The sequence below is a fragment of the Pteropus alecto genome, unplaced genomic scaffold (assembly GCF_000325575.1).
Source record: "Pteropus alecto unplaced genomic scaffold, ASM32557v1 scaffold161, whole genome shotgun sequence".
NCBI lineage: Eukaryota > Metazoa > Chordata > Mammalia > Chiroptera > Pteropodidae > Pteropus > Pteropus alecto.
The window spans coordinates 2,793,102-2,818,278 of record NW_006432943.1 but is presented as its reverse complement, the minus strand read 5'-3'; the positions used below and the strand labels follow the sequence as shown (position 1 = coordinate 2,818,278).

The 25,177-nt window shown below is 36.4% G+C and overlaps 1 pseudogene; it reads right to left on the bottom strand.

Moving 5' to 3' along the window:
- Positions 1-8,781: 8,781 nt before the first annotated feature.
- LOC102889128 lies at positions 8,782-10,347 on the bottom strand (annotated as a pseudogene).
- Between the last annotated feature and the right edge of the window lie 14,830 nt (positions 10,348-25,177).

The following is a 25,177-nucleotide window of genomic DNA, read 5'->3' as shown; positions in this document are numbered from 1 at the left end:
TCCTCTCTTGTTCACAGGCTCCCATTTCCCTCCCTTCCCCCCATGCACTCACTAATGCTCACTCCTATCTTGCTCCCAAAGCAGGTATACAGTCACACAAAAAAGGCCTGCTTTCAAATCATCTCAGAGTGCATCAGCCTGTCACTTTGTAATTTTCTTCTAAATGCCTTCTACAAATAATGGTTTTCAAAATGAGCATTAACAGGCTTGATTACATGAAATTGTCCTTTTAATTTACACCAGGATTCTATTGATCACACAAGTGCAGATTAAAGTGTTCAATGAAGCCCGTGATGAGGTATTAACCAGCTAAGGGTCCTCCAGGGGCCGCCAGGGAGGCCAGGAATATGCTAGAAGTGTACAGTTATTTCCCCATAATGAAGTGGCACTATGCGAAGGCATGAATCGCTGGCAGGAAGAATAGATCGGAGATGATGAGCTCTTCAAAGTCATTTCTCCCTCACTCATTCAGCCTCATGCCCAGATCCTCTTGCGATTCTTCTGCATTACTTGTCATGAAATGCCAGGATTTACTTAGCCAGCTGATGCAATTTTTATGACCTTATTGCTTTTTCACCATGGTAATAGTTTTGAATCAATTTATCAATCCAGCGGTGCCATCAGACATATTGCCCTGAAGATCAAGTCCGGGTCATTCCATCAATTCACTGCGGTTTACGAAGATAGAGAAAAAAGCCAGGCCGTGCGGGCTATCAACTTCAAATGGCTTAGTAAACATGCCTCGACCGCTTTAACTGCTTCACTTCTGACTCTGGACCTTTGTGCTCATGGACAAGACCACCCAAATCAACCCAACAGATCTTGATCTTTGTAGACACAGCCTCAAAGTAAAGAGGCCTGGTAGAGCAAGAAGCATCTCTGGAAAGTTCCCAAATGGAGTGGTTAGGACAGAACTTGGAAGTGTGACTATCTAGCACACAAAGCTGATTGTGATATGCTTGCTACCCAAGTTACAAAGCTTTTTTCTCACCCACCAGAGGACTTAGCAGTCGGTGGGGAAAAGGAAGGGGAGTGTATGGTGTGTTCCCTTTGTAATAGGTTTTGCAGGGGGGTTGGGATTCATAATCCAATCCATCTTCTGTCTATAGGGGCTGCTGGTCAGTGATAATGGTTTCAAAAGATGAAAAACCTGTAAGTCATTTTTCACAGGATGAGATGTCACTGAGGGCAGGGCACAAAGAAAGAATAGCACACTTATTGGAAGAGATGATCTCTCAGGAAGAGAATGAACATTCCTTGCCCAGGGGAAGGAAGGTAGGGGCATGATACTTGTCAGTCTGGCCATGGAGTCAGGTTGCTGGTGTTTGCATAGGTAAAAACACTAGGGGTCTTTTGGGAATTCTGTTATGTTATTACACAGGCTCTATTCGGAGAATCTCTTAGTTTATTTATATGTACCTTATATTTATGCATTATGCCAAAATTTGAAATCCTACAGCCCAGATTCTGGTAATAAGTTGTTTGCAGAAAAAAATGTGACAATGAATTTAAATGTTATTAAAACATATATTGTTTGTGAGGCCTTAACAGAGATTAAATACGTACTATCAGCTTTGTGCTTTGCTTGGAAGCTGCTATATTCAGCATTTAAAATGAGATTTGTCTGGTCCCAAGCTTATGTCGATTCCATAAAAGTTTAATGATCTACTTCCAGATCTAGCAGTATTTAGGATTTATTTACAGTCTTTATTATAAAATTTGTCCAAAATATACACATTCTCCAAAGACTTGTGAGCTCAGAGGCAGAAATATAAATGCACAAAAGTGAAATACAGCATATGGTAAAATCTCTGTTTGCTAGGCAGTTTTTTTCTCTTTAATCTTCTTTTTCTCATTTTACTTTTATTCTCTATTTGGTATATACTGAAGGAGGCAAGAGAGGGCCTTCTGTTCCTAGGGAACCATTTAGGAGAGTCTGTTGAGCAGATTGAATATCATAGGTCATTGATGACAACTCCTCCTTTTCCTTGGGTATTTAGTAAACTTGGAGTTGGAAATCAAGATAAGAAACCAGAAACCATGATATCATGAAATGTGAGAGGGAACCTTAGAGATCATCTAAGGTCATTTCTTTATTTTGCAGATGTGGAAACAGCAATATTCTACTGGAGTTGGTTGGTTGTATATAGTCCTCTAATCTTAAAACTCAACAACTCAGAATCCTTTACTACACAGCCTCTGTGCCGAAGATATGTAAACATCTTGCTTCAAAATTCCTTGACTTCCTCAAGTCCAGTAACGGTTATATCCACTTCCACCATCCTCCAAACATGGCAATGTCTTCTAACTCATCATCAGTTAAATTAGGGATTCTCAAACTTTAACCTATCTCCAGATGACCTGGGGACCTTGTAAGAAACACAGACTCCTAGACCTAGTCTCCAGAGATTCTTCTTTTGTGAATCCACAGTGGAGTTCAGTAATCTGCATTTTAACAACTGATTCTAATGCAGGAGTCCAGAGTTCACATGGCTTTACATGCTGACTTTGCCAGCATTTATAGGATTAGGATAAGTGTCTTTAAGCCTCAATTACATCTGTAAAATGGGCCTAAGAGTACCCGTTTTATAGGATTGTTGTGACAATTTGTGATATTATATGAAAAGCACATAGAGGGCATTTCAAAAGGGAATGCTGTCACTTCTCTGTGCCCACAATTTAGGTCAGTACACAATTTACCATGTGATAGTTAAAAATGGTAATATCTACATTTAAGTTAAATGTAAAATTTTTATACAAAATCTCTAAGATAAATCAGTAGGATTCTTAGTAAAAATTTAAGTATCCATTGTGAAGTAAAGTGATTTATAGATTACTGTGAAACAATCACTAACTCTCTTTCAATAGTTCAGAACTTTAATAATAAATGATACACTTATGGACTTGTTAGGTGCCAAATATGGTGCTGGAAAGGGGAATCTACTATATCAATTCAGCCACATGTTCATCCCTCTTCTTCTAATCCAAGTTATATTCTTACACTAAAACATACCTAATCTCTACCCTTCTTCTCCTCAACAATTGCCAGTTGATCACCCCCTCCTTCCTCCCTCCCTGCCAGAGCTTCCTGGCTGCCTAACATTTGTGTAGCACTATGATAGGTACATAGAATGATGTGGCCAACGATTGTGACTGACAATAAACACTGTAGGAATTTAGATGAGGTAGAGATTACTCTGGGCTGGAGTGCTTAGGAAAACCTTTTGGAGGTGGTGGGAATTGAGCTGCTTCCTGAGGCATCAAGATAAGTTGGAGTTGGTTAGAAAAGGTCCTGCTTAACCCCAGGTAGAAAAGAGCTGGAGATTAGAAAAGAGTGCTCTTCAAATGGTTTTCAAACCTGTTTAGTAAAACTTGTGGGTTATTTACAGGTACTTTAGACATTCTGAATGGAATTTTATGTCAAAATGTATTTTAAGCATTAAAAACATCCTGTAATAAAAAGTATACACTCAAAATTTGTATTTGCCACATTATAATACAGTAGTTATGCTCTCTTGTGACTCCAGCTTATTAATTTTGGTCAGGCATGGAATAAAACTTCTACCGCCATTTTGTCAGTATTCAGAAAGCAATATGAGATTGCTAAGAGAGCTAATATAAAATTTATGCATTTTCTAGCTCTTTATCAATATGAATCAGGATGGTTTTTCTTAATAAAGTGCAACAAATAAATTTGCATGCTGAATTTGCAGGCTTATTCATGTATATTACATGCTTATTTTATAATACCACAGCTGTCATTTGACTCCTCCAATTTAATGTCTTTTAAATTATCTCATTGATCTACTTAGAACTTTATTTTATAGTATTTTGTTTTTTTTTTTTTGTTTTTTTGACAGGAGTCATCAATGAAAAAGCAAAATAAAATTCTGCTGCTAAAAATATGTTGAAAGCCATAGTCTAAGATCATCTAGTCTCTACTCAATCTTAAAATAATGGAATGAGATGTATAGAATATTTTAAGTACTTATTTGCAAGGAACTTTTGAGCAGTGAAATAATACTTTGATGGTTGAAAAGATTTGATGGTTTGCAGGGGACTGAAGGAGAAGAAAATAGAGCCATAGAGAATATGTCGTAGACAATTAACTGCCTGACATATCTGGGAGAGGAGAGGGTCTGGAGAAGAATAATTGTATAAAAATAAAGGAGAAGAAGTATTGTTGCAAAGTCATAACTGGAAATTCATGGTGCTGGTAGGATATTGAGAGATTGAGGGAGAAAGGACAAGAACCAAGAGATGTCCAGATTTTGGAATAGATTTTTAGAAGAACAGGAAGAGAGGTATGGGAAGAATCAGGCATGAAGAGATAATAATGACTTCATTTTAAATATGGTTCATTTTATTACTAAAAGTTTCGTCCTTAGAGGATTTATGCAAATGGAATTGTTTGCTAGATATATGTGGACATAGTAGAAGCTCTACAGAGCACCGTAGATTGGGGTTTCTTTAGGTGTGAATGAGAGGTACACTAGTGAGAGCAGACAAGATCTTTGGAAGGCAGTGGAAAGATGGGTTTAGAGGACAAAAGCAATACTCTACAGAGGAGGAGCAGAATCATAAAAGGAGAAATAAGAGTAGTTAGAAGAAAGAGGAGAGCCAGGAAAGAAGCAGAGTGCTAATATGTGGTGTCAGAGCAAAAAGAAGAAAAAACAAGCGGGAGTCTAGCCGACGGAATTTCATTTAATGTGTCGTCTTATTAGCTACTGGTCTGTGACTCTTTTCACAGGCTGAATGACAAACATTCATGTTCCACTTTCCTCCCTTTTCCCTCTGTCCAGCTGACAGTTGAAAGTGTTACCACTTCTGAGACCCATTTTGTTGACCATGGCCTCTTTAGGGTAAGAAGGTAATCTAGAAAAGACTGAGACAAGACTGACTAATGTAATGTTAGGTTTCTCTGTTGACCTCTTGATGTCACTAGCACCATGGAAGCAGACAATCTATGTCTCAAATTCAGCTCTAAAGAGGACATTTTGATAAGGTTTACATAAGTCATGCTTTTTCTCCAGATCACACAGTTTCAACCTTTGCTTACATTATCATAGCAACCCATACGTCGTAATCTACAGTGTTATTAGGAAAAACAAGCAAAAGAAACCTACAAATTCAACCATGACCTACATTTTGGAGAGTGATTTTAGATTTACTGTGGTGCTCATATCATCTTCTGGTATGTCCCTGACATTCTGGAAAAATATTCAGATCTGTTTTTTATTGTTTAAATCTTTGCCTGTATTCATTTCATTTCACGTTACAGGATAAAATGAATAATAAAATGTCTAAATTATATACGTTTCACAATATGGACAAAGGAATGAAGACTGTTAAAAGACGTAGTCACTCTCCCGAGATACAAAGTGAAGTATAAGGCCTAGGTAGGTTTAAAAAATATGACTTCTCTTGACTTCTGCTCTTCGACTGAATGTTCAATAGAGTCCCTCCCATTTTTTTTGGGAGTCCCTCCCAAATACCATGGCCTCTGCTGCGGATAACGAGGGCCTAACCCTAAATTTCCTGAAGAGATGCCCAAAGGTGAATTGGGATGTGCATGCCAATAGAAACATTCATCACAGGCTTTAATCAACATCATTCATACAGAGCCTTTTGGAAACATACCACTCAGAAAGAGACTGGAAGTTAGGGACGGTACATATGAAGAGCTAAAAATAACACTACCAGTAAATATTTATGAAGCCCTCAGAATGTACCAGGTATCATGGTAAGCTTTTTATAGAAATAATTTCTATGGGCTAATTATTATTTCCATTTTAGATGTGGGAAAAGTGAAACCTAGAGAGTTTAATTAACATGTTCGAAATTACATAGCAAGTAAATAGGTGGAGGCAGGATTTGAATTCACTTCTGACCTCAAAGTGACCTTAAAGTGACCTTAAAGTCCATAATTTCAACCCTTCTGCTGAAAAACCTCTGGAAAAAAATAGAAAAACATACACAGGTATGTGTTGATAGACCATTTTAAGGGCTATAGGACTAAAATTGTTGTTATACAATTTCACCCAGCCATGAAACTCTGGCTTATCTAGAAAGATTACATCTGTAAAATGTAAAAACTTTTTTCTTGGATTAGCATGCCTTTTCTCTATGGTGAGCTCAAAAGTAATAGCTTTTCCAGTTATGACACTTGCAATTTGGCTGGAGGATATGAACGGCCCTTCCTGGACTATCAACTCAACAGCTGTTCACATTTACACAGTAGGTGAAAATTTATATTTAAAAAATAGTAGCTCATAAATAAAAACTATAGAAAAATGACAGTTGCAAAAAAAGGAATAATTATATTCATGAGAAATGAACTGGTGAGTGATACATTATTTTTTTAAAGCAAAATGTGTTGCAGTATTAAAAATGGTATCTTTAATTAATTCTGCCTCACATTAAAAGAATAAGGTCACTCATGCCAAAATTGTTGAATAAAGCAAAAATGTATGAAAGATATACTCTCTTATGTTAATCATAATGAAGAAGGGTTATCTACTCATCAATACTCCACCATTATTTCTTAGGGGTATTACGATTGAAAATAGACAATGATTATAGCAACCTAATGTGATTATCACATAAAATGTACTTTATTGGACAGAAATTACCCCATCGTAAACAAGAATTGTTTCTAGAGAGCAGAAGTGATTAATGAGAAAATTTTAAGCTAGAGCTAAGGGCTATCCAAGAGAATACTCACACATGCTTATACACACACATGCATTTATTTCATCTATAAACAGACTAATGTGTATATTGCTTTAGGGTTTACAAAGGACTTTCACATATATTCTAGGTCTAACAAACATTCTATTTGGCAGGTGAGAAAATTAAGGTACTCAAGGACAGAGCTAGTAAACAAGATTCGAACCCAGGTCAACAACTTGGGTTCTCTACCACCAACTCCTGTGCCTTGTCCACTATTCGTTCTTTCCAGAAACAGCTGAGATCCTTTTCAATGAATTGTATGCATGGGAACATTGTCTAAGTTGTAGATGCAGATAGATTTGTGGGTAGGCAAGAGGTAACCTGACTTCATGTTCTCTTTGGAGTTGATTAAGGAAGGATGATGACATATGGATGCCCAGGAACAGCTAACACTTTCATGTCCCCGTGAATTGATAGTTGTAAAATAATTTTTTTTTAACAGGAGAGGCTGAACACAGAGTACATGAGGTAAGACAGAAGGAAGTGCTGGTGGCTTCTCCAGCTGTCCTAGCCTTGCTCTTCCCTGTACTTCATGGCCACGGAACGAAGCATAGACTCTCTGGTGTTCTGAGAACAAGAATGCCTTTGGGAGAGTTTCACTGTCAGCATTCCTTTCAACCACATAGAATATCTTCCTTGAGATGAATTCTGGTAAATTTATTATCTCTTTTTCCCCCTTACATCTCCACAGATGTCTTTTATACCCCTGTAATAATCTAGTAGATTATATTATAGATTGTTACCCTGGGCAATTGTCCCACTCACTAGTCTACTTTGTAGTCAAGCATTATATTTAATAGTGAATTTTTTTTAAAATTTTGTTATTGTTCCCCAAATGAAAATGATCAGCCAAGAATTATTTATTTATGATTATGGGCATAGTAATTTTCTGGGAATACAGAAACATTTTTGTTCTCGAGTTTATAAGTTAGGTAAGATAAAACTAAAACATATGAAACTATCAGGTGATATTTAAATAGTGAACTATGTATTACTGAGTTCAATGTCACCGGAGTCTAGAGATTTTATTTAAACTAGACTTTAAAACATTGCTAGAATCTTGTGAGGCAGAATGGGGATGAGAGGGAGGAGGAACAACATATGAGTAAAACTCTAAAGATTGAAGTGAATAATGTGCATGAAAGCAACGATGAAGAGGTGGCTTGAAAAACGAGTACTGAGGGAGAGTGGGAAAGAAGGAGCGACTAGGTCACAATAAAACCAGAAACCCAAGATAGAATATTTGTTTGATTTGATTAAAAAAAAATCCATCATAGATGACTTGATAGGCTAGTGGAAGTACTTTAGGATAATGAGTATGACATGATATTTATGATGGCCAGAAGCTTGGGAATGGAGGTGGGAGTGACTTGGTTTAAGAGCCTGATTGTGGAGGGATGTGCCATCCTGGAGATGGAGAAAACCAGTGAGGAGCCTGCCACAAGAAACCAGGCATAAGATCTAGTGAAGCTAGTGATATGATAGCAAGAGAGGAGGGTAGAAAAAAGCAAATCTAATAGATTTGTTAAAGGCAAATAGGTAAACATGCAAAGCAGGAGTTCAGAGAGAGAGAGATGGAAGATATTAGAGAAAAAAATAGTAGGAATTGAAGTGCCAGTGCTTATGGAAGATTGAGCTTGTTTTTGTTGTCATAATATTTTATTACTGTAATCACAAAATCACAATATCTGTACAGGAATGTATAAGGGAACATTAATCAATGCATTGATAATTCACTTCAGATGACCATGCTACAGAACATATTGTAAAGAAAAAAATATTATAACGTTTTCTGGCCTTGCAGTGAACTTTTTAGTGCAAGTATTACTATAGTGTTCAATTCAGCAAAGTATTGCAGAATGTCATGCCACAGTCTACTTAATTCAATGAAGGTCAGGACATGCAGCTTGTAATAAAATGTCAGTATATATATTCACATGTAATTCATAAAATATATAGTATATTATTTAGATGGTTTTAAATGATTTCACTGTGGAATTCAGCGTAACTGGAACAAATACCGAGATCTTAACAGGAGTAATGTTCTTGCTAGGCAGTGGCTTTGGCTTCAGGCAGGATCAGGAATGCTTCCCAGTGTTTTACAAGCAACCATTGTATTTGTATTAATGATTCTAAGTACCTGATAATAACAGTTTTGAAATCTTTCATTCGTTCCTTCTCAATCTTCCCATTTCTTTTCGAATTGTTGTAGAGATCTGTTCAAAATCTTTCTCCTTGTTGCATTTAGCCTTCCACTCTTATTTCACTTTTAGCTTGCTGTATGTTATTTGGTTTGTTAGCAACCATCATTTTTGCCTCAGTTTCACTTTCTCTGACAAAGTAATTTGAGCATCTTCCCGTTTCTGCCAGCATTTCTTATGATGGTCAAAACATACCTTTCACTGCAGCAATAAGATGAATGTCATCACTAAGTAGTTCTAACGGCATATAAGAGTCAGCAAAAGCTTGTCCTTGATGTAACTGGGCTACCTTCTCCTCAACCTCTGCAAGCTGAGACAAACTCTAGATAAAGCAGAATGATCCTCAGAATTACCTAGTATGGCAGCACTTGAAGCAAAGTCAGCTGAGGTGGCTAAAAGTTCTTTTCTATGACAGACCAAGGCTTTTACAGTGGCGGCATTTCTTACGTTACTGATTCAGATTTTTCAGATTGCTGTTGTTTTTCTTCAAACCATGCATCCAATTCATTCATCTTGATAGTCATTTTTTTTTGACAGCATTGGTAGCCTTGTTCACCATCTTCGATATTCTTGTTCCACTCAAGGCCTGTTTATTAGCTGCTTTGGGCAGCTCTGAACTTTCTAAGAGCTGCCTTAAGTCAGGATCTTGTAGTAAAGTTGGATGCTTTACTGTCCTTTGAAGATACCTTTCAAGAGTTGCTGTTGATTTTCTACAAATTCAGTGGATGATGAATCTTCTTTACCCACTTTGACCTTGGTCATGCCTACTCTACTCTTTTCTGGAGCTGGTGGCACAATGTAAGTGACATGTAAATACTTGCTTGCTAACTTGCTATGCAAACTGAGGAAGTCACTAAATTTTTTAACTGAAAATTCACTTTTAGTGAACATGGAAAGAGAATTCTTTGTTTCTCTATATGCTATGTTAGCATTCATACCATCAACTTTCTCTGGATCTGATTCACCAATTTCTATATCAAAAACATGTCCATTTGCTTCTTCTTCAATCTCCTTCCTATATCTATTAAAGATCACAGGAACAGACTATGCTTTGACTAAATTCTGCGAGCAATGAGTGTAGTAGGGGTCACAGATGTGACTGCAAGATAAGGTTCTGAGAAGAGGATAGGTTCCCTTTCTGGACTGTCCAGAGGAACTTGTTCTGTGGCTTCTGCACTCAGGGAGTTTATAATCTGCAAAAAGATCTGCTCTGTCATCATCTAACACAACTTCTGTGGATTTTGGACCATTGGAGTTTGTACTAATGTCTGAGGAGACTAGTTGGTTTTGAAGATGACAGACATGACTCCAGGGTGGAGACAGTGCTGGTGAAAAGATCCTCTCCATCCTCCTACTCCCCAAAGTCAGTGGGCTTTCCATTCCCCAGCAGAGGAGGCTCCCTCTCAGCCACCATCTTTGCTCACCCAGATGACTGCCAGATAGAGTCTTAATTGGTGTTAAAAACTTTATGTCAAGTTTTAGAAAGCATATAACATTGGTTAATTCAAGGTCCAGTGCAAATGCCTTCTCCTCTAAAAAGCATTTCTAACCTTTTTACATTAGTCAAGTTTTCAACAAAATGATTGATTAAAAAACCCTCTTTGTTCTGAGCTCTCACTGCTCTTTTTAATATGATTCTATTATAAAATAAAAGATCAGGAGCCATATCTTATTCTTTTATGATGTGCAATGCTTATCATGGAAACCTGGTATGTGTAAGTGGTTCAATAAGGGCTTGTGAATGAATGAGGTAGGAAAGTATGGTGTTCAGATTACAGATGAAGGAATCCATCATAACATTGATAGGACTAAAATTATATTGCTGAAAAGAATAGGAAATCATTTTCTCATTCAAATTCTTTCTGAGAAAATATAGTCTAACATTTTGTAACATTCTTGGAAAGTGGTAATTTAGCCTCTGCTTAAATACCTTTAGTAAAGAGGCAGCTTACTAAATTTTTGGACAGGTTACTTGTTACAAACTTCTTCCTGTGTTGAGCTCAATGACTCCTTATTTTAACTTTACTCATTGTTGTTGGAAGTGTCCAATAGCGAATCAAGTTCTCGCTTTATTTAAACAGCAATCATGAACTCTCAACACCCACTTTTTTTCCCCTTAAATGTATTATTCTTCATTTTTGCAACTCTTCTTCATGTTTACGGTTTTGAGACTCCAATCACTGAGATTGCTCTCTAGGTGGATTCTGGGTTAATGATGACTCCTTTTAATAGTGGCAATGTTAAACACATTACTCCTCATCTGGTTTTGGCTGTAAATAGTCAGCAGAACTATAAACTTCTTTTTATGAGCACAATTACTTTGTTAATGCATCCTTATGCTTTGTTAGCATTTTAAAACTCTTGTTGAGCTCGTTGTCAATTGACTTCTGAGTCTCCTTCGCAAGTGCTGAGATTTTTACAATTGTTTTTCACTATTAGATTTCATTTTATTATATATTCTGCTTATTATTCTAGCCAAGTAGCTATTCTGAATCTTAACCTTATCATTAAACATCCAACATATTCTCTATACCTTCCAGGTCTGAGCCTTTGAAAACTTGTTCATAACATATACAACTTTATACAAATTATTGATGAAAATGTTAAATATGACAGCATCAGGATTCATGTTTGTTTTGCTTACCATTGTATTTCTGACATCTGGTACCGTGTCTGGTAAATATTGGTTTTTTAATAAATACTTTTGAATAATTGAATAAACAGATAAATAAATAATGTAGTTCCTCCTCTAGATTAATTATAGTCAACTAATCAACACTTACGAAGTACTGTTATTTTACCAGGTGTGTGTGTAATTAATAGCCAATATTCCTCCATATTTCTTCCAAAGGTAGCATGAAATGCTTTGTCAGATGCACTGGTTTAACCAAAATAATCTTTTTGTGTTAGTTATTTCAAGAAACACTGGTTCGAAAAGATAGGCAAAAAAAGAAGGAGTGAAGGATTTGGGAGAAACTTCTTATTAATTCCCTCTAGAGATCTAATATACATTATTATCTTATTAAAAATTCAAAAAAAAAAAACCTAATAAACAAAGCAGTTTAGCTCTGTTAAAGTGAGAACCTCCCAGATATATTTATCATAGAATCTTGTCAGTTTATGATAGCTATTAATATCTTGTAGAACTAGTACACCAGGGAACAGGTTTTAGAAGATGCTAATATATAATTTTTTTTTGATGAAAATGAAAATGAAATTTATCTGGAATGGTTTGCTGTTCTTAATCCCATATTGTCTTTTAATAATCACCCATTTGCTCTTCATGTGCTCACAAACTGGTGTCTCAAACAAGCAGATTAGATATTTAAAAATTTGGCTGGAGTTGACATCAAGCTCATAGATTTGTAGCAGAGTTTCCGCTCTGGCTTTGCATTAGAATCACATGTTAAGATTTTAAAGAAATCCAGATACTTGCAGTTCAGCCTTGGAGTTCATGATTCCATAGGTGGATGGTGTCAGATGCACAAGCAGTGTTGCTAATACCTGGGATATGGTTTGGTATCATCCACTTTTCTTTCCTTGTTGAGAACTGAGATATCACACTTTCCCCGTCATCCAATTACTATTCCTGTTTTCTGCGCAGTTCCTCAGAGATTTCAAACAGTGGCAGGCAGAGACTCGAACACATTTAGAACAGGATTCTTTGTTCTTCTCTTTTGTCTTGGTCTTCAATTCTCTCATCTCAATATTTGCTCTATCCTTTCCAATCAATCCTTCTCCTTGACATAGATGATAAAAGCAAAATAAAAATTGAGTAGCTCTACTTTCACTTTGTCATCTGTCAGTATTATTACATTGATCCCAAGAATCATATCTATGCCTTCCAAAACTAAAATAGCCTCTTTGTTTTCCGTGACATATTTTGCAATTTATAGTACATTCTAGGGTTTTAGCCTTCTTGAATCATTATTCATTCTTCTCAAATATTCCCACGTGCCCATTCTTCCCTCATTTTATATATGTACGTAGAAACAGAAGTCTCTGAAATGAAATTTTATATTGATATCATGAAGAAGCATTAAAATATTTTATGTTCCTTATTAACACTACCAGAAAGCCTTTATTAAGAACTCCTTTTGTTTACTTGTTCATCTATCATTGTAGCATCATGTTCTATATCCTCTACTGGATGAACAGGAGAAAGAAAAACTGAAAAAGGAGAACGAATCATAGAAATAGTGGCCAATGTACAGCTTAGGAAAAGCAAGTTGCTTTAAAATCACTGTTATTGGCAACCAAATAAATACAGTTTATGTGATGTTTTTCATCTGTCAAACGCATCCCCACATTGCCTTCAATTAAGGTCAGAAATTGTTAACATGTTTTACAAAAACTTTTGAGTTCTGGTCCCCGCTTCTTACATAATCTATTCATTTCCCAGTTCATTCCCTCTCTACCCATTCTCCTTCACAGACTTTCACCCAGGTCCCTGAATAATTCTTTCTTGACCTTCAAGTGTCAAGTTAGACATATTTCCTATGTGGAGTCCACCCTGACACCAAAGCTGGGTGTTTTTTTTCCTCATGTTCCCACAGCAGTAGGTTTCTGTATTCTTATCATTACTAGTCTATATGCCTTTCTTTCTCACTGACATTAAGACTTGTTTCATTTATTGTCATATCCCCAGCACCCAGGACAGCACCAGTTACTGTATTTAATACATATATGTTGAAGGAAGGGAAGAAGAAACGGGAATTTCTCTCTATATCTGACCTTCCTGATAAAATGTGGCTTTGGGTATATGAGCAGCTTGGAGTCAGGAAATCCGTGGAAGAAAAAGGTCTCTTTAAGCATCCTCAGCAAAAATGCAAACGGATGTTCTTAGCTCTCTAGCTGCAGATAATATGAGAGACAGGAAGTATATTGTGTTTTTTTCAATTCCCAGCTGGAGCTGGCAGTGCAAAGACTTTCAGAAAATAATTTTGCTATTTGTAAACTGAAGGAGTGTGATATGGAAGTAAATGAAAAAGGATAAATATGGAACTACACTGTGGTTTTTACAGTCACTTTTGAGGAGATAACTGCACTGTAAAAAAGGATGATGATACATAAGGGATTAAGCTATTAACTTTTTTTCTTACAAGATGATTCAGATCCAGAGTTATTCCATACATTAAACTATGCAATATGCTCACCACAGCTTTTGGAAATTTTTTGTTTACTTTATGTGAGTTTTCCTTCTGGCTTATTCATGAACTCATGTGGTGTAGTTACTCTACATGAGGGAACCATGGCTTGATTTTACCACCAGAAATAAACTAAATTCAGATATAGTTTGGAATAAAAATGCACAGTACTTTCCAAAATACACACATTTAATATTAGTACTTATATGAAAACATGAAATCTTGAGAACTCATCAAATATGAATTTACACTCCATTTCAGTTACCACAAATCTAAAGTCCTGAGTATTTTTGAGATTTGTCTTCAGCCTGATTCGTTATAAATTCTAATAATAAATATGCAGTAACCTATTTTATGTAGGGCCTCTGTAGTGAAATGAGTTGATCTAAGCAAGAACCCCCACCGCCATCTGTAACTTAGGAATCATGAATTCAGGGTCTCCAGAACTAGGGTTCTGCCCCATCCGCCTCTGTGGCCCCAGCTCCTAGCCCAGAGATTGATACACAAAAGGAGCTCAATAAATGTTTATCGACTAAATGAATGAAGTCTTTAATGGTTCAGTGTTTGTGCATCACAGTGGATTCTTGCTAGGGTCGTTGTGGTACCCCACACCTAGGGTTCTGCTTGACTTCCACCTCAGGAGTAAACACAGGCTGTATTTTAAATAATAGTTATGTCTCAGGTTTTTGTTCAGTCTCTGGTTTCTCTTGGGAGTCTGTGCCCTTCCTGTGACCACTGGGTTTAACTTGCTTAGATCTGTTCCCCTCAGGAATTAAGAGAGCAAATTCTTTAAGATTCTCTGGGGATGGCCCAAAGCTAAGTTGTGCTTCCAGATGCTGCCCCTGTTCTCCCACCTGTGGCCTGCTCCAAGCCTAACTTCCTAGTTTAGTTCCTCTCTCGTGCTTCCCAAATGGGTTCTGCTTTCTCCATGACAGCAGAGGGTATATGTTCTTCTCTTGCCCTTTTCCTTTGACTTAACGAATACTCTCTTGACTTTGTTCCTCCCCTGTAAGCTCTGATGTGGCATCTCGAAGCTTCAGTTGCCCTCTTCCTTTTCAGTATTTCCTATCTTGGGCTCCATCTTTCCTTCTGCTTCATCTCTACCCACTGCTGCATCTGCCAGCTTCTTCAGCACTCTCTTCTTACTGTCACGCAACCCCCTTTAAAGTCAGCTGCTAGTTGCCGGTGCCATCCAATGAAGCATATTGAATTTGTGTTTTAGCCCCTTTAATACACCTTTGATAGTTTTGCAGTATAAAGTATATTTGCCTTTAAAGATCGACTTCCATCTTTTTCATCGACCTGCAAAAACGACTTCAGAAATCCCTATTTATGTTTGATAACATGTAGCTGTGGTGGCAGTTCTAGTCTAAATTAACTCCTCATGCATCATCATTATTTTGAGAAGGGGGCATTTTATTACACTTTTTAAAAAAAGGTCACATTAAGAGGAATGTCTTTAAAATGAATAATCCAAGTTGTTTTTGAATAGTTATGAAACAGCACATGAGTCCCAGGTGCAATTTTCTGAGATTTAATTAATATTCTTGAGTAGTGTCCGGAATGCTTTATGTGTGGGTTGAAGAGGAGAGACCATTTCCTTTGGATTCCAAGATCCCCTTGGAATCTTGATAGGTACAAGGATTTATAGCTGTACAAGACACAGGGAGTGTATTATTGCTGCTATATCTGAGGTTGATGCTTTCAGAAGCAGGATTTCTGGCCAAAAGCTACATCATATACTCTGGCAAATATGCTTCCTTATTTTGTCTCTTGATTCCTCAGTCCAAATGAATCCAAATTAATTGCATTTTTATTGATTTTATTCGTTTGGCTTAGCAGGGTCATCAGAAGGGGATCATTTTTATTTTTATCTTCATTTTGAGATGTGTCTCAAGGCCACTCGTAAAATAAAAGACACCAGATTGGTGGTGTTCAAGATATCATTCTAGAGTCTTGAGTAGTAAACAGGGATTTGGAGAAAAGCTGGAGCCAGGGAAGAGGTGTGCTCATACGCTGCTTTCTCTTTCAGGAGAGCCACACATTGACAGAGTACTGATTTAGCTTCTGATTTATTTTCTCTTCTTAAAATATGTGTGAATAGATTTAATATGTCAAACTGGGCTTACCCAAACTTTCTGGGTTTTTCCTCTATTTTCTTTCTCTTATCCTTGGAAAAAGTAAATGAAAAATGATAACAAGTGAAGATTTAACAACACGATACACGCAGAGAGAGTTAATCAATATTAAAAATGTATTAATATTGAAAGTAAGTAAAATAAGAGGAAGAGACTGGAGAGTGCCTGTAGCACTCCAAGGAAGGTAGGGTGAAGATTGGGCTGTTGAATGACTGGCGATAAAAAAAAGAAGATTTAGGAATGGTAAGTGAGAGACCACAGAAATCATCTTAATGCTCCAAAGGATGAAAACAAAAGGATGCTTGCTTAGGCTTAGAAGAACATGCTTGGGGAGGGAGAATGCGAGAGAGAGGAGAAAGAAGAGGAGAGAATAGTGTTAGAATGTTAGTACAATCATCCCCCTTATCCTCATGGGGTATGTTCCAAGAACCCCAGTGGATGCCTGAAACTGCAGCTACAACTGAATCCTATATATATTGTTTTTTTCTATATACATTCCTATGATACATGTAATTTATAAATCAGGCACAGTAAGAGATTAACAACAATAACAAATAATAGAACAAATATAACAATATACTGTAATAAAAATGATATGAATGTGGTCTCTCTCATTCTCAGAATATCTTATTGTGTTGTGCATATGCTGAACAAAGGGGTGATTCGTGTCATGGGCAAGATGGAGTGTGAAAGCATGAGATTTCATCACACTACTCAGAACAGTGCACCATTTAAAACATATGAACTGTTTATTTCTGGAATTTTTAAATATTTTCAGACCACAGCTGACTTCACATAACTGAAACCATAGAAACCAAAACTGTGGATAAGGGGAGCTCCTTTACACAGAAAAAATTGCATTGGAAATAATAGTACTTTTTTTTTTTTTTTCATTTTTGTTTTAAGTAAATGAAGTAGGACTTGACACTTCCAGTAAAGGTAGAAGGTAGAGAACAGTAAGAGGACCAGCAAAGATATTTAAAATAGTGTCATCTAACTCTTTGATCATCTACTTAACCTCTCAGTTGCTACAAAGTCCACTTTAGGTTGGCATCCTTGGAAGAGGATACTGAAACAAGGATTTCTCTGTAAAGAGTGGGAAGTGTTACTCAGAAAAACGAATAGGGAGATAGGGAAGTGGAAGTGGGAAGGGAAGGAGGTTGAGCAAGGGTGTGGTGATAGGCAAAGTTCCACAGAGGGCAAACCTTTAGGGCCCTCTGAAGCCAGCATTGGCTACATCTCAGAATGGTCCAATTAGGGGCAAAGGAGCTATGGTGTTTATACTTTTACACTTGTGGTTCTCAACCCGAGATGATTCGTCCCCCAGGGAACATTTGACAATGTCTGGAGACATGTTTGATTGTCATACTGGGAGGGATGTGGTACTGGTACCTAGTGAGCAGAGGCCAAGGATGCTGCTATACATCCTACAATGTACAGGGCAGCACTCACCCTAAATAATTATCCAGCTGAGGTTGACAAACCCTTGTGTACACCTGTCAGTCATTGGTTCAGGGCTACCAGCAGGATGAACACTTATGTCCCATGATGCCTTTCTGGTAGTTTGAGGGCAGCAGGTGCTGGCCGTTGGGAGTAAAAATCCACCCAAAGTCTATGAGCATGAAAATGACAAAGGAACCATAGGGAGCATGGGCAGAGCACTGAATGGGTGTGTTATAGAATCCTGGCAATTCTTTTCCAATCTCACAACCTTCTTTATCTCAACAGTTATTTGGCTTAATATCTATTGGGACTGCAAACTAACACTTTCTTTCTGGATCTCTTTTGTTCTGTAACTGGGAATCTAAAGAAAGAAGAGTATCATCGGTTTGGACACATAACTCGAGCAACCTCCCTCAATGCCAAGGCAAAATGTTTTTTGACATTCTCTGTCTGACTTAAATAATGAGCCGCATTTTCACTCATCTTTTGCTCTGAGGCCAAGCTAATATCTCCTGAAAGTATTCTAAATTGATACTCAGTAGCTTTCTAAGGTCATTTAAATTCCTAATGAAAAGTCACTCAGGGCCATAGTACAAAATAAATACATTGTTATTGATCATGCAATAAGGTATTAGGCTAATTTAATAAAGATTCTCCCTGAGATGTATTCACCAATATGGTCATTTCTCAGCCATCAGAGGTCCTGCTGTTTTTTCATGGCCTAGAATAGTCATCTCTGATTTGTCCCACTTCATGTTGCCACCTGAATATTCCAGGATGTCTCATCTCTGTTAAACTTCTTTTCCTTGGAGGCAAAGTACAGTGACAGAATAAGGATTCATTACTCTTGAAATGACCCTTTCCACAATATCCTCTTTTTATCTCCTTAATCAGCAAAGTGGTGCTCTGAGGACTGGCAGGTTCACTGCCTGGAGGCACATTTATTACCGAGACACAAGCTGAATAATTGTGTATTTACCAACTTCAATTTAACCTCACAACTTAGCTGTCTTTTGCAACAAGGTGAGAAATAAGACCAAGGTGTTCCTCTCCCTGTAGCTCATCAATAACTCTTCTCTCTCGATCAAAGCTATTCCATTGTCACCCTTGCATGCACGAGCTGATTTGCTTTAGTACGTCGTTTTTGTCTTCAAAAGAAAAAAGTTTTTGTTGTCTTGGTCAAAGCTTTTAAGTCTTAACTGAAAATAAGGCAAAGGAAGATAGCATTTCATTTTTTTCTCCCAGGAAAATGCATGTCAAGGTGCAAGGGAAGACAGACTTTATTTATTGATTGATTTGGAAAAGAAATGGCTAATGGCATGCCCTGGGTCAATATTTTGTTTGTCTCATATGAAAAGTATATTGAAAATTATCATAAAAATATGATATTAAAAATGTGTATGCTCTTCGATCTAGCAGTTTTGAAGGAAATAATAGAAGTGTGCAGAGACGTAAGTGTAGGTGGATTTATTGCAACATTACTTTCAATTGAAAATTTAAAAAATAACCAGAATGTTCATTAATATATAATCATGGTGAATTCATATAGAGAAAATTAAATGTACCTGTTAAAAGGATACGGTAAATCTATGACTATTGACATGGAGAGGTGTCCACGATATATTGTTAAGTGAAAAAAAAAATGATTTTTAAAAAAAAAATCCCCTATATAGTATAGACATTTTCCAATTATATAAAATAAGTTTTTATTTTCATTAAAAACCTGGATGGTTATTTATCAAACAGTTAACGAAGTTTTGTCTGAGAGGCAGAATCATAATTGTACTCAACCACGGATTATTCTGCTTGTCTGGCAATGTCTGGAAACCTGTCTGTTTTTGTCAAAATCGAGGTTGGTGCTGCTGTCATCTAGTGGGTGAGGCCAGGAAGTCTGCCACACATTTTACAATGTACACGACAGCCCTCATTATGTCAATAATGGCAAAGTTTAGAAACCCGGGATTAGAAAGAGTTACGCTTTCTGTTTTTATGCTCTTTGGTATTGTAATTTTGCAAAATAATATTGCCTTCCTTTTATTTTAAACAAAATTAATAAAAATATTTCCATTTTGAGAAAAAATATCCCTGATATGATATAGCTTATTTCTTTGTAGATTTCAAGTATAACAGATCAATTTATGTAATCTCTCTCGAGGTAACTCTTAGGCCGTCATACATTGTGGCTATAGGCAGCAATAATAAAAATATGTGTCTTCAAACTATATCTATTGGGAAGATAGAGTGGAGATGAAGACATGAAAAGAAAATTAATCGAACAATGGTCAAAAGTCAATTATTTTTCAAAGTGTTATTTCATGCAGCGTGTTTGTAATCTTCTCCACCTGCGAGCTGGCTCCCTTGCCTGTAGTTGCTCTGTGTTCAGAAGATATACTAATTTAAATAACAGACAAAGATCTATATAGAAAAGTGTTTATTGCAGCACTGTTTATAATAGAAAAAAAATAGAAATAATCTAAATGTATGTCAAAAAGGGAATGTTTGAGTAGATTTTGGTATATTTATTTAATGAATTACCAGTTGGTCATTAAAAAAATGAAATGGATCTGTGTGTCCTGACATAGAATGGGATCTAAAACATTTTGTTAGAGAAGAACAAGCTGCAAACGAATATGTCCAGATTGATCCTCTATATACTTATGTGTAGTGTAGTGTGTGCGTGTGTGTGTGTGTGTGTGTGTGTAACTATGTCTGTTATAAACATGGAAAAATTCAGAAGAATTCAGGAAACTTCACATTAAACTTTTAAAAACCATTACTCAGACCTTAGAGCTGAAAGAGGATATTATGGGTGTGATTATGAGGATTTTACTTTATATATTTTTTAACGAATGCATATATACATACATACATGATCTCTAAGCCAGTCATGCTTATAAAAACAACTATAAATGTTTTGGGGACAATAATTGTCAGTAAAAAATCGGGTGTCAAATATATAAATAAACTGTGTATTGGATTTTTATTAAAATTTTGTTATCATTTACAAGTTATTAAAATACATTATGAAGATGGGTATAAGAACTGAATGTGCTGAATTGCATAATTCTTTTTTTTAATCCAGGCACTAGTATACTATGGGTTAGAGTGCTATTTATTAGAGGAAACACTGTGTATGCTTAGTATATTTAAACAATAATAATATTTTATGCTTACCCAGTGTTCACTATGGGCTAGGCACCGTTCTACATGCTTAAGTGTCACAAAACTTCATTAAGTATGTTTCTTTTTATTCTCATTTTAGAGCTGAGCAAACTGAGACAGAGTGAGCTTAAGTAAGTTGCTGAACAAAAAAAGAAAGAGAGCCAGGATTTGAATTTAAGCAGCCTGGTTTAAGTTTACCTGGATGAATCATGAAATGATTGCAAAGTCCAGATTGCCTAAAGCAAAACTCAGTGTGATGGGTCATACAGGTGATAATCAAACCTGGTGCTGTGATGTCACAAAAACCAAACTGAAACATCACTGCAAACTCTCCTGCTTCCAGAAGCACTTGACAACCAGAGTGAAAGCTTCTGTGATAAACTCAGAAAGTTAAAGAACAATCTGTGAACACTAAAACACTATGACCTACTCACTTATGCTTTAGGTTTAGTTTTAGAAAAACCTTTCATTCTCTTCTTTGATTTGGTTGAGGCAGTGTCCCTTGCAGCACAGAAGGTAATCATGATTTAGAAGACTGTGGTAGAGGCCCCCAGTATGAGGAGTTGGACCGGAAGAACTCTGTCATCACCCCAATCGATATTCCTTATTGTCAGCAGCAACCCCAGACTGGCAGAGACATTTTTTGCCCCTCTGAATTCAGTTCAGCATCAAAGTCCTAAATGATGCATAGAATTTTGTGGCCAGCCCCCTAGGCTTAAATGTTATAATCAGAGGCAGAGCAGGCACCTTTCACCTCACAGAGTGTGGAGAGGAACCACAGGCGAGGGGGCTTACTTTTTCTTTTTTGGAAGAGTAGCACAAACATACCTCTGAAAAGGCTTTCATAGTCCCCCACTGTGAATAGAATTTCTTTAACTCTGTAAGCTTCTGAAGGCAGACTATACAAAACACACTTTTTTCTCCACACTCCTAAGCTTGCCAGGAAGACTAAATAAAAGTCTGTAGGTGGTCATATGAACTGAATTGAAAAGAGGAGCTTAAAGATGGTTTATCGCTCATTAACCATGGGATGGTCCTCAGCATTCAAGAATACCACAGTAGTGTTTGTTTTCTACTTCAACAAATGGTTTTTCTGAATTTCATCTTACCTTTTGATGGATATAAATAATGGAGTTTGGTGAAAACAAAGAGTAAGAAGGTTATTTAGACAAACAAAATTAGGCATACTATTCTGCAGTATTGTTTGTCAGTTTGGTGCCTGCCAATTTGGTGACTGTGTCCTCCCTAAAATTCCTTATGTTGGAGCCCTAATCCCCGGTGTGACAGTATTCGGAGTAAGGGCCTTTGGGAAGTAATTAGGTTCAGATGAGGTCATGAGGATGGGCCCCTCAAGATGGAATTAGTGTTCCTATAAGAAGAGATTCCAGAGAGAGTTTCTTTTCTCCCTCTCCACACGCCCCCACTCCCCACCTTCTTCCCTCCCTCCCTTGCTCCCTCTCTCTCTCCCTGCCTGCATGCGAAGAAGAAAGGCCATATAAGGACACAGTGAGAAGGAGACTGTCTGCATTCCAAAGGAAGAGCCCTCATCATAACTTAACCTTGCTGGCGCTTTGATATTGGATTTCCAGAACTAGGAGAAATTAATCCCTGTTGTTTAAGCCATCCAATCTGTGGCATTTTGTTCTGGCAGCCCAAGCTGACAAAGGCATTACTTCGATCACTTAGCCATAGTTCTGCCTATTAAACGAACTTTTAACCAGTGCTTTCCTGATTATGCTAAGAAGTTTTTATTTTCTGTTCCAACAAACCAATTTGAAAATCAGCCTTGTATTCATAATGTCACTATGACTATAGATTTGTGGCACAGTGTGAGAGGATTTTATATAGTCATTATGACAATCATTTCTGACCTTGGCTCTCACTGTACATATACTGTCCACACTTATCTTTTACTGCACATTATCTTATTAGTCTTAATGAATCTTAGTTTTCTAAGATGAATTGACTGGATACAAGATAAATTTACCAAAAAAGCCAACCTACAGAATGGGAGGATATATTTGCAAATGACATATCTGATAAGGGGTTGATCCTAAACTATATAAGGAACTCATACACCTCAATAACAACAAAAACAACAACAACAAAACCCAATCTGATAAAAAATGGACAGAAGACATGAAGAGACATTTTTCCAAAGAAGGTGTACAGATGCCAACAGACATGAAAAAATGCTCAACATCACTAATCATCAGGGAAGTGCAAATCAAAACCACAATGAGATACCACCTCACACCAGTCAAAGTGGCTGTTATCAAAAGTCAACAAATAACGTGTTGGCAAGGATGTGGCGATAGGGAACCCCTGTGCACTGCTGGTAGGACTGCAAATTGGTGTAGCCAGTATGGGAAACAGTATAGAGATTCCTCAGAAAACTAAAAATAGATCTACCATATGACCCAGCAATTCCATTTCTGGGTATTTATCTGAAAAATCAAAACAAAACACTAATTTGAAAATATATATACACTTCTATGTTCATTGCAGCATTATTTGCAATAGCCATGACATGGAAGCAACTTAAGTGTCCATTGATAGATGAATGGATCAAGAAGATGTGGTTTATATATATGATGGACTATTATTCAGCAATAAAAAGATGAAATCTTACCATTTGTGACAACATGGATGGATCTGGGAGGTATTACGCTAAATGAAATAAGTCAGACAGAGAAGGACAAATACTGGATGGTTTTACTTATATATGAAATCTAAGAAAACAAAACAAATGAACAAAAAAACAAAAACAAAAATGGACTTATATTGGCAGAGCTCCAAATGATGGTTGCCAGAGGAAAGATGAGTGAAAATGTGAAGGGGAATATAAAATACTCAGAACTGGCAAATTCATAGAGGCAGAAAGTAGATTTGAGGTTACCAGGGGTTGGGAGGGGAGGGAGAGAAGTAGAGAGTTTTTGTTTAATGGGTATAGTTTTCTTTTTGGGATGATGAAAAAATTGTGAAATAGTGGTGATGGTTAAACAACAATGTGAGTGTACTTATTGCCACTGAGTTGTACACCTATATAGTAAATGTTATGTTGTATATGTCTACGTACATAACATAATAGAAATATAAATTGAAAAAAACCAATAGCTTTTCTCTTTACAAAAATATAAAACCTAAAAAGGGAAATGAGAAAAATATTTAAAGCAGTAACAAAAATAATAAAATATTAGGGAATAAATTTAACAAATGAGGCCAGGACCAATATTGAGTAGATTATAAAGAAATCATGGAAGGATTTAGAACAAGATCTGAACATATTGGAAGATTCGTCATGTATTTGGTTGGGAAAATTTGGTATCATATATTCTAATTCTTACAAAATTGACATATACATTTAATACGACTCTACTAAGGATCATAGCAGATTTTCTGTGAGGTATGAGAATTGGGTATACAATGATTTAAAATTTCATTTGAAAGAATAAATCTAAGAGAATAGATAAGTAAAGTTAAAAGATAAATAATAAAAGAGTAGAGAGGGGGAATAGTGTTAATAGATATTAAAACATACTAAAACATCATTCTAATAAATAGAGCATGATTTCATCATAGGCATAGACAAAATCTGTGGAACAGAACTGAGAATATAGTTACAGATATGACTATATATAAAAACAATATATATTATCTAAAAGAAGTAGAATATTTAATAAATGAAGCTAGCTCAATAAAATTGAATTGAATTCTGAAATAAAATTGAATTGAATTCTTATAGTCTATATAAAAATAAATTCCTGATGGATTAAAGACATAAATGTAAAACAAAATAAAGCTCTTCAAGAAAATCTCAGGGAATACAGAGTTTCCTCTCATAATGTTTATTCATTTAAAACTTAGCCATAATGGCTCTCGAAACGTTATGCCACTTTTTGGATGGCTTTCTCACCCAGAACATACCAAATAAATGAACTAAAAGAAGTGATATTTCAACATTATGGTTTCAGGCAAAAACATACCATGTACTTGACACAATAGTTTTCAATCAGAGAGAGCATTGTATATAATAGGTTGGATGAAGAGGTAGTATTTCCTATATATTTTCAACCTGTCACGCACATAGCCTTTCCACATTTTGACATTTCTTGTTTCCCTTTTGTTTTTATCTAAAGGTGCTTTTCTGGGCAGTTTGAATATAGGCGTAGTTGGTTTATTGCACTTTGCTTTATCGTGCTTCACAGATGTTGCATTTTTTAAAAACTGAAGGCAAGACTCTCCACAAAAAATATTTTGATTCACTTTATTGCTTTATTTTGATGGTCTGGAATGGAACCTGGAGTATCTCTGAGATATGCCTATATAAGATGACCATGAATCTCCAAAAGGC